The sequence below is a fragment of the Phyllobates terribilis genome, unplaced genomic scaffold (assembly GCF_046119375.1).
Source record: "Phyllobates terribilis strain yellow unplaced genomic scaffold, ASM4611937v1 Scaffold_11__3_contigs__length_659146591, whole genome shotgun sequence".
In the NCBI taxonomy this organism is placed as follows: domain Eukaryota; kingdom Metazoa; phylum Chordata; class Amphibia; order Anura; family Dendrobatidae; genus Phyllobates; species Phyllobates terribilis.
In genome coordinates this window covers 199,044,240-199,060,586 of record NW_027362771.1, presented here as the reverse complement: position 1 = coordinate 199,060,586, position 16,347 = coordinate 199,044,240, and positions in this window count along the sequence as shown.

The window sequence follows — 16,347 nt, the reverse complement described above, 5'->3', positions numbered from 1 at the left end:
ACTGCAGACTGACCTCTCTTAGGCTTCTCTTCTGCAGGAACTCTTCAGAGGAACTGAACTGCCTAGCTCCACCTTCCCTATTTATATCCCTAATGGGCTCCCTCTGTTGGTCTGAGGTGGAAGATGGAGATGTGTGAATGTTTATGGGGGCCTCTTGTGGAGGATTCCATCAATGCACTCTTCTAGGATCTGTGATACCAAGCGCAGCTGGGCATCACAGATGATATTGATGATGAGGTTAGGTTGCGCCTTCCTGGACAGAGACGGAGTACTGGAAGCACGTCAACAACTGCATCCTCAACCACAACTCTGCCTCTGACCACAAGTCGTAGTGGCTCTTCAGGTCGCATGGGCTCTAAGCCTTGCATAGCCTGGGCATTTTTTCAGATCGATAAGGATGACCCAACTCGTGTTATTTGTAATATTTGTCACCAAAAGCTAAGTAGAGGCCAAAAAATCAAGGATATGAAGCATAAGTTGCAGTGGGAAGCTCACTGTGCTGCAATGCGGCCTAGCGGGCCGGGCCAACCACCGTCTGTCCCATCTTGTGCATCCGCGGCCTCTTCATCCTCTGTGACAGGGGGGACAGCAGTCACACATGTTTTTGGATGCCGACCTGCCACCTCTTTACATGCAACAGCCAGTGTGATTGGCAAGTCATCATTTCATTTGGAAGTGGAAACACCAGCTGGTGTTGAGCGCAGTCTAACATCGAAAGCACCACCTTTGGATCAAGGCAACCTAACTTTTCCGCCTGCATCTTCCTCACAGACCTGCTAGTTTGCCGGGGACACCCTAATCAACCCCGTCTAAGCAAAACAGCCAGCCCTCGGTCCCTCAGATGTGGACAAGTAAAAGACCATTTCCTCCTAGCCATGACAAAGCTAAGAGGTTGAATTTCACCATCTGCAAGCTGTTGGCTACAGAAATGCTGCCTTTCCACCTGGTGGACACAGAGGATTTTCGAGACCTTATGTCCGTCGCAGTGCCCCAGTACCAGATGCCGAGTCGGCACTACTTCTCAAAGGAAGGTGTGCCTGCGCGCCACCAGCATGTCGCACACAACATCACCGCTTCTTTGAGAAACTCTGTGTGTGACAGGGTGCATTTCACCACAGACACTTGGGCGAGTAGGCATGGACAGGGGCGTTACATGTCGCTGACTGGGCACTGGCTTACTATGGTGACAGCAGGACAAGGTGCTGCTGTCCAAGTCTTGCCGTTCCCACGAGTTGTACATCAATCGTCTTTATCTAGAAGTTCCTCCACTGCTTCTGCCTCCTCAACCTCCTCTCGGTCCTCCACCTGCACCCAAAGCTTGTCTGGTATTGCCACCCACTTTCTAACTGCGCAGAAGGAATCCTGCACACCTCCTTACTATGATGGCAGCAGGGCTCAACGGCATCAGGCGCTGTTTACTTTGAAATGTCTGGGAAAAGTGAGTCACACAGCTGAGAAGTTGTGGTCAGCTCTGGAGACCCAGTTTCATAAATGGTTGTCTCCACTGGACCTGCAGCCAGGGAAGGCCATGTGCGACAATGCTGCAAACCTGGGTGCGGCCCTTAGCCGGGGCAGTGTCACACACGTGCCTTGTATGGCTCACGTGTTGAACGTGGTTGTCCAGCAATTTTTAGCCCACTATCCCGGACTAGATGGCCTTCTGCAGAGGGCACGGTCGCTGTGTGCTCACTTCCGCCATTCTCATCCCGCAGCACAACGACTTACATCTCTGCAGAAGTCGTTGGGCCTGCCAGTTCACCGGCTGAAATGCGATGTGCCGACATGGTGGAATTTAACTCTGCACATGTTGCAGCGACTGTGGCAGCACCGACAAGCCCTGGTGTAATACGTTCTGACGTATAGCCTGGGCCAATGAGATCCAGAGGTGGGGCAAATCACGCTGCAGGAATGGTCTCAGATCAGGGACCTATGAAGTCGACGTGCCCCCTGGGCCGTGGGGTACCCAGAGCCAGGCCGGTAGACGCTGGGGGTTGTAGTCACTGTGACGGCGACCCGGACCGTGACCCAGGGCGGTCAATCCAAGGGTAATTTGTAAATATGGGTTTTATAATGTCCGACTATGCCACCTGTGGAGTGCGGCCAAAGGGGCCGCCGCTGCGGAACAGTCCCCTGAAGGTGGTGGTTTTGCAGCAATGGTATTATTACTCCCCACAGGAAGAGTGTAGCTTCAGGGCAGTGTGGGTGGATGATGGTGGTTGTAGTGCAGGGAGTCAGTAATGAACACAGAGTCCGTGTGATGCAGTCCAAGATCTTTACTCACAGTTGTTGCAGTCCAGATTACAGGTACCAGAGCAATCTCCCCCGTCGTGCTGTGCGTACTCAGTGAGGGGCTCAGTCCACCCCCAGATAGCTCCGGAGTACTTAGCAGGACCCCCTTCTGTGTGTCCTTTCTCTGGCCTTCTCTCTGCACCTCACACCCAGTGACACTTCTATCCGGTATCCTCAGGCCTTGGCGGGCGACGTGTGTTCCGTCCCCTGGGTCCTATGTGGCTACCTTCTTAGTGAGACTGGTGTGGACTTTGGCCTGCAGTACATGAAATGCTGCAGCCTCCGGTTTCTAGTTGAGCCTTGCTGTTTCTCCGCTAGTTGAGCGACCGGTTCCTTCGGTTCCTGGAGCCTTCCTGCTCCCACTCCTCTCTTCTCTCCCTCAGTCCTGGGCCTCCCAGGCTAGGCCCGCCTCCGGAGCAGAACTCATGTAGAGCCTCTGCTCCTGTCACTTCTCCTCTGACTGGCTTGCTCTTTCTAAGATGGCTTCGTATTTACACTCTTCCTGTCATGTGCTCCCCTAAGCTGCTTTCTCCACCCACACCCACTACATAGGACCCTCCCACCAGCTAGGGACCTGGGACTGGCTCTCCCTTAGGAGCAATCTCACCCTACCCCCACTGTGGGTATGTGTTGGATGCAGGTGTTAGGGTCCCAAGCCATACTCCTTCCTTACCTGAGGGTGAGATACCACACCTCTGGGTGAGATGCAGTACCTCTGTGGCGACTGAACCCTCATGGGCACCACACACCCTTCTGCACAGTTTTGAAATGGCGACGAAGATGTTTAGTGCTGACGACGAAGCCATTATCAGCATGACTATTCTGGTGATTTACATGCTGGAGCACACGTTAAACAGAATTCAGAGTCAGGTGGCGGGACAAGAGGAGGTGGAGGAAGTAGAGGAGGAGTCGTATGCGGAAGGGATAACATTTCCAAGGTCCAGACGGTCGGCAGCACCAAGGCGGCAGACATGGGAGGGTGGGGGAGAGGGTTTAACCAGGGCGCATGGTAGCAGCCAAACTGTTGAGGAAGGTGCAGGAGCCGAAGAAGAAGTGGAGGACGAACTGGCGATGGGCATGTAAGACTCATCAGATGAGGGAGACCTTGATCACATTTCTGTTGTGCGAGGTTGGGGGGAGAGGGCTGAGGAAGGAAGCATGATTCTTACCTCGCTACCAACACAACAAGGACTTGGTCCTCCTGGATGCGCAAGACACATGAGTGCCTTCTTGCTGCACTACCTGCAACATGACCCTCAGATTGTCAGAATTCGAAGTAATCCCGACTACTGGGTGTCCACACTCTTAGATCCCCGGTACAAAAGTAAATTTGCTGAAATAATTCCTGCCATAGAAAGGGATTCACGCATGCAGGAGTATCAGCAGAGGCTGTTGCAGAATCTTACATGTGCTTTTCCACAAAACACCAGTGGTGCACGCAGTGAATCTCACAGTTGTAACTTACAAACCATGGGACTGTCGAGTCTTCATCACTCAAACCGTAACAGTAACACAGTATCTGCTGGTAACAGCAATTTTGTGGAATCGTTTCACCAATTTTTTAGACCATCCTTTGCAAGGCCACAGGAGACATGAAGTCTGACACATAAACAACGCCTAGAGAGGATGGTACAGGAGTATCTCCAAGTGAACATCGAAGCTATGACTGTGTCACTGGACCCTTGCTCAATTTGGGCTTCCAATCTGGAAAAATGGCCGGAGCTCGCACACACGCCTTGCAGATCTTGTCATGCCCTGCAGCCAGCATTCTCTCTGAACGTGTGTTCAGCGCTGCTGGTGGTGTGCTGACGGATAAGCGCACGCGGCTGTCCACTGAGAATGTACACAGACTCACCTTCATAAAGATGAACAAATCATGGATCCGCAAGGATTTTTCTACCCCTGTGTCATCCTGGGGAGACTAAAAGCTTGAGGATTTGGTAAAATCACCTCACCAACCGTTTTAAGCAACTCTGGGGCAATTGATGCCACTTAAGTGGTGTCTGTGCCACAATTTTTGGAAAAAATGGAGACTCTTTTTGGACTCCCCTTGCTGTGTTTTACGTGACGTTGGCATCATCAATTCCAGGTGGGTTGGGTGGCTCCCCCCCCCCTTTTAACTGTAAGAAACTACATACACTATGGCTTGGGGTAACACAGATGGTTGAGTCTGAAGAGCTGTTTACTCAGAGGTCTGCTCCAAAGCTTCAGTGTCTGCTAGTCAGCATAGAATTTTTAACTGCATCTAGCCTAGGCAATACTTTGGGCGTAGTAGCCCTGCTGCGAAGCAAGCTGCACCGCCTGTGTATCTAATAAAATTTTTTAAATGCATCTAGCCTAGGCAGACTGTGGGGACTCCCAACCAAACCCAGACGCTCAGCCCCCCTACCACCCCCCTTTCCTTGACAATACAATAATGTAACTCTTACAACTGGATGGGTGAGGATTGGTCACAGCTTTATTAACTCTTTATACTCATTCCATTAAAAAGGCATTTTATTTCTAAAATAATTCAGCTTGTTGCAGCATGCCCTGGGTCTCCACACCGGCAAGTTGGCCAACAAGTGTAACTCTCCAACATGTCCTTTCTATTTCCAGGCCACGGAGGATCCTGCGTACTCGTATGCAGGACTCTGACCCCCATCCATCACTCTTAACGCTTGTTCCACTCCGTCCTGGAGTCCTGACAGGAATATGTCCAGTCCAATATCCATTAAGTGAACACCGTCGGGCCATATGAGGCCTGCTTTATCTCCTTCCAGTTGTCAGTGTATCACTACACCTCCTCTGTCTCTTCTAAATTTTGCCATCCGAATATTTATTACCCGCCTTGTCCATTCGATGGCCGTGATGTCTTACGCATCTTGCCATACCGCTATCGGCACAATCTCTGACCATACTATAGTTAGTTTTGTGAAAAATTCTCTGAAGCGCTCAGTGTCTAGTTTCATTATTGCTATTAGTTATGCGCTCTTGTGATGACCTAGGTCATTTCCCCCGGCCTGTATAACTAAGATGACCGGACCTCTTGCCTCTCTCCCTACCTTGATTACCTCCATTAGTACCTGTGGCCATAGCAGGCCTCTAATACCCCTCCAGTTGAAATACGTGTTATGAAACTCTAATTTCCTCCCGCCTGGGCAGACTTTTGCCCTTTTTTCTGCCCAATATATATACGAGTGGCCTATCACCCACACTGTTGGCTTAGCGTCACCTGTAAAAGAAACAAACCACGTTAGGATAACATGTCCGGTCTTATGTATCTCGCCAAACACGTGGATCGCCATCTCCCTATCCTCTGAACTTCCGTTTCTGACAGTCCTGCTCTTGCTGCTTCCGTGGCCGCGCCTATGCGGAATGAGTGTGTCCTGTAATCTTTGGGGTGGTACCCTGCCGATGTTATGCATTTATTAAATATAGCTTGGAACTGGTATCTTGATAATGGCGTTCCATCAATGTGTGATAGGAAGAAATTACTTTGTGATCTGATGGTTAGATATGTTTTTACTATTGTTACCCGACTCAGTGTACCGTTTGTGGGTTGTAGAAGTACCCATGTGCCCCTGCCCGCTGGAACCGTTTTCGATTGGCGTATGTGTAGACGTATTGCATTATTGGCTATGACTACGTCCTGGTGTAATAAGCCTCCACTGGTGGTAATTTTGGATTGAGGGACTAATTCGCTTATGCATAGCGCCCCGAAGAAGGCGATCGCAGATGCAGTAGACAGTAGTGTTGCTTCAAATTGTGAGTGTCATGTTAGTGTTAGGGATATGATGTGAGAAATCAGTTTTAGTGACACAGGACGGGACGTCTACACTCCTGACTTGGCTGACCCCTTTTCCACCCTTTTATGGATTGTCTGATGATGAATCTCTTTGTCACATCTCCCCAATTCAGTAGTTGGAAGTGAAATGCTACTCCGGTCAGCCACCGCTGCGCTGATGCCCCTGATATGCCCCTCATCATTAGCTGGTGGAGAAATTCTATGGTGACTTGTAATCTGGCTTGTTCACATTGGTCAACCCGTCTGCCTGCTACTAGTCGTGTCCACTCTTCCCATGCCTTACCGTATGCTTGAAACGTCGAAGGGGCAACTGACGCTCTGATTAATGGCATCAACTATTCGCCACTAGATCCCATAGGGAGGGTGGGCAACTGTTGCCCGATGGGTGGGCGTTGGGGAGCAGCTCTGTGAAAATCTGCCAATTGAATTGTGATAAAGCGTTAGCAGCAGCATTAGACCCCTCAGCATCGTGGCTAGCGCAGACCCATACATTGTGTTTTAGGTACAGGAATGCTAGCCGGCGTAGTAGGCCTAGCACTGGGAGAGACGATGATGCCATCTTATTAATGCAGTGCGCTAGGCTGGTGTTTTTTGTTATGAAGCGTATATTTTTGTTAGCCAGGAGCGCGCCCCATATTTCTATTGCTGCCACTATTGGAAGAAAAATTATTTTCCGGGCTAGATGCAGCTAAAAATTATTATTAATTTCAAAGCTGGCGGAGCTTGGTATAGATGGCCTAATACAATGAGTACCACACACTGCTACTATGCCCAAAATTATTTTCCAGGCAAGATGCAGCTAAAAATTAATAGTAATTTGAAAGCTGGTGGAGCTTGGTATAGATGGCCTAATACAATGAGTACCACACACAGCTATTATGCCCAAAATTATTTTCCAGGCAAGATGCAGCTAAAAATTATTATTAATTTCAAAGTTGATGGAGCTTGGTATAGATAACCTAATACAATGAGTACCACACACTGCTACTATGCCCAAAATTATTTTCCAGGCAAGATGCAGCTAAAAGTTATTAGTAATTTGAAAGCTGGTGGAGCTTAGTATAGATGGCCTAATACAATGAGTACCACACACTGCTAATATGCCCAAAATTAGTTTACAGGCAAGATGCAGCTAAAAATTATTATTAATTTCAAAGCTGGTGGAGCTTGGTATAGATGGCCTAATACAATGAGTACCACACACTGCTAATATGCCCAAAATTATTTCACAGGCAAAATGCAGCTAAAAATTATTATTAATTTCAAAGCTGGTGGAGCTTGGCATAGATAGCCTAATACAATGAGTACCACACACTGCTACTAAGCCCAAAATTATTTTCTGGGCTAGATGCAGCTAAAAATTATTATTAATTTCAAAGCTGGGGGAGCTTGGTATAGATGGCCTAATACAATGAGTACCACACACTACTACTATGCCCAAAATTATTTTCCAGGCAAGATGCAGCTAAAAATTATTAGTAATTTGAAAGCTGGTGGAGCTTAGTATAGATGGCCTAATACAATGAGTACCACTCACTGCTAATATGCCCAAAATTATTTTACAGGCAAGATGCAGCTAAAAATTATTATTAATTTCAAAGCTGGTGGAGCTTTGCATAGATGGCCTAATACAATGAGTACCACACACTGCTACTAAGCCCAAAATTATTTTCCGGGCTAGATGCAGCTAAAAATTATTATTAATTTCAAAGCAGGTGGAGCTTGGTATAGATGGCCTAATACAATGAGTACCACAGACTACTACTATGCCCAAAATTATTTTCCAGGCAAGATGCAGCTAAAAATTATTAGTAATTTGAAAGCTGGTGGAGCTTAGTATAGATGGCCTAATAGAATGAGTACCACACACTGCTAATATGCCCAAAATTATTTTACAGGCAAGATGCAGCTAAAAATTATTATTCATTTCAAAGCTGGTGGAGCTTGGCATAGATGGCCTAATACAATGAGTACCACACATTGCTACAAGCCCAAATATTTTTTCAGAGCTAGATGCAGATAAAAATTATTTTGAATTTGCAACCTGGTGGAGGTTAGTATAGATGGACTAGTAGAACAAGTCCCACACACTGCTACAAGCCCAAATATTTTTTCAGAGCTAGATGCAGATAAAAATTATTTTGAATTTGCTACCTGGTGAAGGTTAGTATAGATGGACTAATAGAATGATGCTGTGCCCAAAAGGTTTTACTTCACCAGGTGCAGCAAAAAAATTTGTATTCTATACACAGGTGGTGTAGCTTGCAACACAGATAGGCTACTCCACTGACTAACACACACTGCAAGAGGCCTAAAAGGATTTGCTTTGCTAGATTTAGCCAAATGCTGTGAAAAAAACTTGCACAGCACTGGCACAGACCTGGCTGTCAAAAAGTGATAGGAACTGATGTAACCTAGCCCTCAAAAGGACTGCAATTACAATTAGTCTTTACTCCCAACCTATCTATTTAAGAGCACAGACCTGCCTGATAAAAGTCGTAGGAAATGATGCAACCTAGTCCTCAAAAGGACTGCAATCACAACTATTCCCTACTCCCAAGCTATCTGTAGATTTGTGCGAAAATTGGCTTTAAATTAACACTCAAAGTATAGCGCACACAGCAACAGCGGTGCCGTCTAACACGCAGCTGCAGCAGTGAGAAAATAGTGGCTACGTGGAAAATGGCTGGGTCTTATAGGGCAAAGACATGTGACATACACTGCCAATGACATATGCCCTTGCTTGTGTGAAAACAAGCAGTTCGCTCCGTGTGTGTGCTGCTGATAGGCTGACAGATTGCACCTCCCCACTGTAAATGCGGGAAAGAGAAAAAAAAATGGAGATCTTCATTATCTCTGCAGAGATCCATCCCCTGCCCCTCCCCCCACCCCGCTGTACACTCAAACTGCGTATTAAAATTAATTTTCAGCATTACTGAGAAAAAATCCAGTTATGATTTTGGTGCACGAACAGTTATCGAACATAACCTCGAACAGCCAAATTTTTTTCAAATTGTTCGTGTTCGCCGAACGGCTAGAACACCACCCAAAACAGCTCGAATTTGAGATTGGCGAACAGTTCGAGTCAAACATCGCTCTTCTCTACTCACAAGGACTGTTAGTTGAGATGGATATGTGTATAATATATTTTGGTATACCTACACTAACTAAGAAACAAGCAAATCTCTCCCTAGCTCAGCAGCACCTCTCCCTACACTGCCTGATTCCAGAGTAGACAGTGACAAGCATGGCGGCGCCAGGTCTGATATAGACCTGGTGACGCTGTGTGGCCAGCCAATCACTGTAATGCCACAACCAAACGGCTGCGGCATCACAGTGTGTGGCAGACAATCCCTGCATGTTCATTGGCTCTCTATAGAGCGCCAAACATGCAGGGAGGTGACCCGAGCTCCCGCCGAGCAACCCTGGAAAAATTCGGTGAGCTCCGAGTATCTCGAGCAGTGAGATGCTCGGGCGAGTATAGAGCAGTAGCGAGCATGCTCTCTCATCACTAGTAGACACCAGGAGAATGACATCAATTGATCCAGAGTACAAGTACTATAATTATTATTATTATTACAGTGGCGCATTACATGTCAAAAGGGGTCACCAACTGGTACAAAAAATCTACATGGGATGGGTGGGGATACAGTAAGTCAGGGTACAGCTAGTCGTGCAGCGAGGGTTACCGCAGATTGTACGCTTGTCACAAGAGGTGGATCTTCAGCTTCCTTTTCAAGATTTCCACAGTAGGAGAGATGCACGGGACAAATCTGCTGAGAGACTAAATCATGGTAAGCTTCCAGGAGCTCACAATTTAGTAGATTAACCCCTTAGTAGATTAGTAGATTGGAGAAACTATGCACAGGCTGCAAACGAGAATGAATTTACACAGACACACAATTAAGAATGAACTGGATACACCTGTGGGAAAACATTTCTCTGGCCAGGGACACTGTATGAAAGATCTAAAAGCTTTAATACTAAAAGGTCACTTCAAGGGCAACAGAGAAAGAAAAATTTGGAAATTCAAATTGATAAGGATGTTCAATTCACTGACAACAGGACTAAATATAACACCTGGCTTTATGACTCACTACATGGGCACAATTCACACCTCCAGATAATTAAACATTCCCAAGGCCTCTCATTTTGCAACAAAAAAAACAACAAAAAAAAACTAATTTGCTCTCTCTAACTTATCTGTAGGAGGCATCACAACTTACACCTCATGAACAAATGTCTTGTTGTAACATCTCTCAAATGCTGTGCCTTTTGTCTTATTAATTCATTTGTAATCTTGCCTGAAGAAGGAGCCTCTGTGCTCTGAAAGCTTGCATATATATATATATTTTCTGGTTAGCCAATAAAGGTATCACCCCAAGAATACTTTTGTCATTTTTGGTATACAAGTATTTACATAGATTTTTCTGGCTAACACGGTACCACAATATAACTTTGTATTGTACATTAGATTAACCCCTGCACCGATGAAGGCGAAAGGCTTCTAATGACTGCAGAAGTGGGAGGAATCAGACACCGTGGTCTTTTGGCTCTTCTCTGTCACGGTAAACCCGTGACACCTTGTAAGCTTAAACACAATGTTCACAAGGTAGACAGCAGTGGTAATCGGTCTCCTAGACAACGAGCTAACGCCTTTATGATGATAGAGGACAACATCTGCAGTTTGTATGTTCTCCCCTTGTTTGCGGGGATTTCCCCCAGGTTCTCCGGTTACCTCCTCAGTAAAAAACAGCCATACAGGAGTGTTCACAGTTCAAAAAATTAGGGCCTGACACAAACATTCCCGTTGCCAACAGAATGAATATGGTGTAGTTACACCACTTAGCTTTGTCATGTGTGGGAGGAAACAATCTTTACGTGACCACAACTGTGGGACCGAGAGCTAGCTGCAGTGCTGAGAGAGGGCTGAGTATGGTGCAAATGCAAAAATAGATTGAAGGTATACTCTTGCATGGAGCACAATACAACCGGTGCACAACACTGTTCTATGGCATGGGCCCTGTTCTTTCTGTCAGAATCTCAGAAATTGCACAAGAAAAAAAAATGTGCTGCAAGGTTGATTGAACAGGTACACAGCAGAGGTCTTATCTACACTATCTGACTTCCAAACAAGCGCTCATATATCTAGCTAATATCTCTCAGTACACGGGCTCACACTGAGCAGCGTCTGTCTCCAGCAGTGACATGGATAAAATGGCGCTGAGGGAACATCTCTGATTTTAACCAGATTGTAGGCTCCCCTTAAATACAACTTGAAGAGCACCTTGGCTCCCACAACCTGGCTGAACAAGTCTGGAATCAGAGTAAGAGGGTATTGCTCTCGGATGGTATTTTGATTCAATTCCCTGAAATCTAGACAGGGACGTAGACCGTCATCTTTTTTCTTCACAAAGAAGAACCCTGCTGCCACGGGTGAAGATGAGGGTCTGATATGTCCGTTCTCCAGACTTTCTGCAAAGAAATCCTTCATGGCTTGTCTCTCAGGGCCAGAAAGATTATACAGTCTGGACTTTGGCAGTTTAGCTCCGGAGGTCAGGTTAATAGGACAGTCATATGTACGATGAGGGATGAGGAGACAAATCCTGACACCACCTGTCAAGACAAACGTCCTCAAAACCAGACAAAAATGCAGGTAGGGTCTCTGTAGAGACTGGAGAAAGGGAAATATTTAAATAGTTCTCATGGCAGTAATCTCCCCACTCAATGATCTCTCTGGATTGCCAATCCACCAACAGATTATGTTTCACCCATCAGAGTAGACCCAGTACAATTGGAGTGGGAAGACCTTCCAAGACATAGCAAGGAATTATCTCACAATTACCAGACCCCACCGTCAGTTTTACATTATGTAAAATCTGAGTCAGAGCTTTCTGTGCAAGTGGCACTGAGTCGATTGCAATGATAGGAATTAGCTTAGCTAAAGTACAGCAAGCAAGACCATGAGTTCTCACAAACTCAGCATCAACCATGCTGACTCCAGCTCCACTGTCAACAAACACAGAAATGTTCTCAATCTTGCTCTCCAGCACCACCTCTGTTGTCAGGGCAAACCAAAAGCTGCAGATTGACTATAAACACACTTCTTGATTATCCAACTCCAGACTTCCAAGGGTTAATCGAGTCTCCTTTTACATAGGAATCGAGGGACAGGCCCCAATAAAATGTCCCTTTTTTCCACAAAAAAACCACACGCCCTTTTTTTGCCGATCACAGGGGAAACGTACTATTCAGAGGCACCTCCTAACTGCATGGGTTCTTCCACCTCCCTCAGTACTGGTTCACCCCCAGACCGCTCCCCTGGCAGAGGGGCATTACCCCAAAAAGATGGCTCTGGAGAAGGTGGTCTCACCCACCTATCCCAAAGACGTATAGCCAAAGACATGGCAGCCACCAAGGACTCTGGGGTTTCATAAACTGCCAAAGCATCTTTCAACCTTTCAGTAAGGCCTTGACAAAATTGGCTTCTGAGAGCCAGGTTATTCCATTTTGTATCAGTTGCCCATCTGCAGAATTCGGAGCTATACGTCTCTACTGACCGATTTCCGTGCTGAAGGCGATGCAGCCTGAACTCGGCCAAGAAGATTTTATCAGGTCATCATCGATGAGGGCAGGAGCCCCAAAAAAACCCTCCACTGACTGGAAACAAACCGAACCCTGCGACAAAGAGAAAGCCCAGGATTGAGGATCTCCTTGCAGCAGTGAGATCACAATACACACTCACTGCTCCTCACCTCCAGAGGAGTAAGGATGAAGTTTAAAGTACAGTTTGCAAGCTTCCTTGAACACAAAATCTGTCCGGGAAGGCATCCTTAGGTTCAAGCTGGACCGGCCTACCCGCAGAGACCTCAACATTAGGGACCTGCAGCCGCTGTTACTGCTGCTGAACCTCATGGCAGAGGTCAGTCACCTCCAGAAACAGCCTGCGCAGCTTCTATGCCAGCTCTGCAATGGGATTCATGAACCAAGGAAAAAGGAAAAAAAAAACACACTCGAAAAAAAAAAAACACACACAAATAAAACCACGTGTCATTTATTTTTTCCCTTATTAATGTACGGCCAGTGATAATGTCACACAAGGTGTGGGAAAGACTAAATGCAACATAAAGAGAAGAGGGGGAGGAAGCCCAAACACTAGGGAAAGGGGGAATGGAGACCCATAGGCAGATATAATAACACCCTGCCTACCCTACCATCCCTATAGAGGTTCCACATCTATCGTATGTCCCTAGAGCTCGGGCCCTAGATAGGAAGGGGGAGGGGAGAGCACTGGTCAGGCCCCACTACAAACTAAAGACAACAAGGTAGACAAACAAAGGGGATTAATTTAGCTTGAGCAGACACCAGAGGAGTAACGTCAGCTGTCCTCCAAGGGCACCAGAGAAGAAGCTAGCCAACAGCTAGTGCTCGAAGCATGCTCAAAGGTACATAGCATCACCGGCGATTGCCTGGAGTAAACTGAGAGGTTTTAACTCCCATGCAAGGGTGTGTCAATTAGCAGCAGGTGGGAGGTCACTGCTGGGTCTTAAAGGAAGAAGGATTAAGAAGGTGTCTGCAATGCCATGGGCAGTGACCTTCTACAGCCAGATCCAGAGCGACTGTCTATTACACTTGACACACCCCTGACAGTATTTGAGTCTCATCAGGATCACCTCAACCCCCGGGGGTTAGCTTCTGGTGACAAGGGTCTAGATTCTGCTCAGACCCTACTTCAGCTGGCCCAAAATCCAAGGACTGTACTGTGTATGATGTTAAGGTAGATGAAGAGGAGGAGAGGCCACTTGATGCAGCGCTAGCCATCCACTGGAGCACATGCTCTTTCTGGCACTCATCTACAAGGCATACCACTGTGCAGCTGCCAAAGAAAGGGAGTAAAGTAGCCCATCCAGTAACAGAAGTTGTCAGTTGTCTTTGGATAAGATGAGACAGTGTTTGCTCAGTAGAGCACAGGATCCTATCTATATGAACTAGCCGACTGACTATCAACCGCCTAGATAACTATCTGACTATCCTATAGCAGAAGGAGCAACCTCTCTGAAGTTACACCCCATCCTTGAGGGGTGTAGTTTCCAAAATGGGTCACTTATAAGGTTTTTCTGATTTGTCCAAACAAAGGTTTCTGATCATATGTGGGGTATCAGCGTGCTCAGAAGAAACTAGGTAACAAATTGTGTGGTCGATTTCCTTGTGCTACTCCTTGTAAAAATAAAAGAAATTGGACTAAAGCAACATTTTAGAGTAAAATTTTTTTTTTTTTACATTTGAGTTTGTATTCATTCAATGTAATGATCTAATGTTTCAAATTTTGTGTAGTACCTGTGAAATCGAAATGCTCACTATACCCCTGAATAAAATCCTTTAGGGGTGTAGTTTCCAAAATCGGTCACTTATAGGGTTTTTCTGTTTTGTCCAAACAAAGGTTTCTGATGATATGTGGGGTATCAGCGTGTTCAGGAGAAACTAGATAACAAATTGTGGGGTCGATTTCCTTGTGTTACTCATTGTAAAAATGAAAAAAAATTGGACTAAAGCAACATTTTAGAGTAAAAATTATTATTGTTTTACATTTGACTTTGCATTCATTCTTGTGTATACCTGAAGGGTTAAAATCTTTCCTATAAGTAGTTTTGAAGTATTTGAAGGTTGCAGGTTTTAAATTGGTATCACTTTTGGGGAGTTTCCAACATATAGGACCCTATGTACCCACAATGTCCATTTGAATCTGAACAGGTCCCTACAGAAAAAGTTTTTGTAAGTTTCTTGAAAAAAATGAGAAATTGCTACTAAACTTTTAACCCTTCTAACATCCTAACAAAATTATATGACATTTTAAAAGTGATGCATATGTAAAGTAGACATATGGGACTGTTATTTATTAATTATTTTGTACTGTATGGCTAACTGGTTTAAGGATATAAAGATTGAAAGTTGGAAAAATGCAAATTTTTTAAAATTTTTGCCAAAAGTCAGAAATTTTCACAAATAAATGCAAAACATATCGACTTAAATTTACCACTAACAAAAAAGTACAATGTGTCACGAAAAAACAATCTCAGAATCACGTTGAAGTGTTCTAGAGTTATTACCACATAAAATTACACTGGTCTGATTTAAAAAATTTGGACTGGTGATTAAGGTTCAAATTGGCTCTGTCACTTAGGGGTTAACACTTTCTAATTTTGAAAGCATTCTTACTTTGCATCATTTCCTCCACAGCTGTGGAGAACAGTAATATATACAGTGGGTGAAATAAGTATTGAACACATCACTAATTTTCTAAGTAAAAATATTTCTAAAGATGCTATTGACAAGAAATTCTCACCAGATATTGGTAATGTCCCATCCAATCCACACAAGCAAAGAAATTAAACCTTGGCACATTGGTTATGAGAAACCTTTTTACAGGCCTTTAGTTGAACCATCTGATACTATGTGGCAGGATTGCTTTCCAACTACTGATAGATTTCAGCTGGTGTAATGACTTTCCATGGCTTTTTGCACTTCTCTTTGTTCAATACTTTTTCCCTGTTTCATTTCTCTTTAATACACATAACTTAATTTATGGAAATCTATGGTTTAATTTCTTTGATTGTGTGGATTGGATTGATTGTTACCAACACCTGGTGAGAATTTCATTTCAATAGCACCTTTAAAAATATATTAACTTTGTGACGTGTCCAATACTTATTTCACTCAAACTATATATACAGTATATGCACTGCTCAAAAAAATAAAGGGAACACTTAAACAGCAGAATATAACTACAAGTAAATCAAACTTTTGTGAAATCAAACTGTCTACTTAGGAAGCAACACTGATTGACAATCAATTTCACATGCTGTTGTGCAAGGACTTTAGACCTGGACTAAAGCATCTGCCAACTCCTGGACAGTCTGTGGTGCAACATGACGTTGATGGATGGAGCAAGACATGTTGTCCCAGATGTGCTCAATCGGATTAACGTCTGGGGAATGGGCGGGCCAGTCCAAAGCTTCAACTCCTTCATCTTGCAGGAACTGCTGACACACTCCAGCCACTTGAGGTCTGGCATTGTCCTGCATTAGGAGGAACCCAGGGCCAACCGCACCAACATATGGTCTCACAAGGGGTCTGAGGATCTCATCTCGGTACCTAATGGAAGTCAGGATACCTCTGGCGAGCACATGGAGGGCTGTGCGGCCCTCCAAAGTAATGCCACCCCACACCATTACTGACCCACTGCCAAACCGGTCATGCTGAAGGATGTTGCA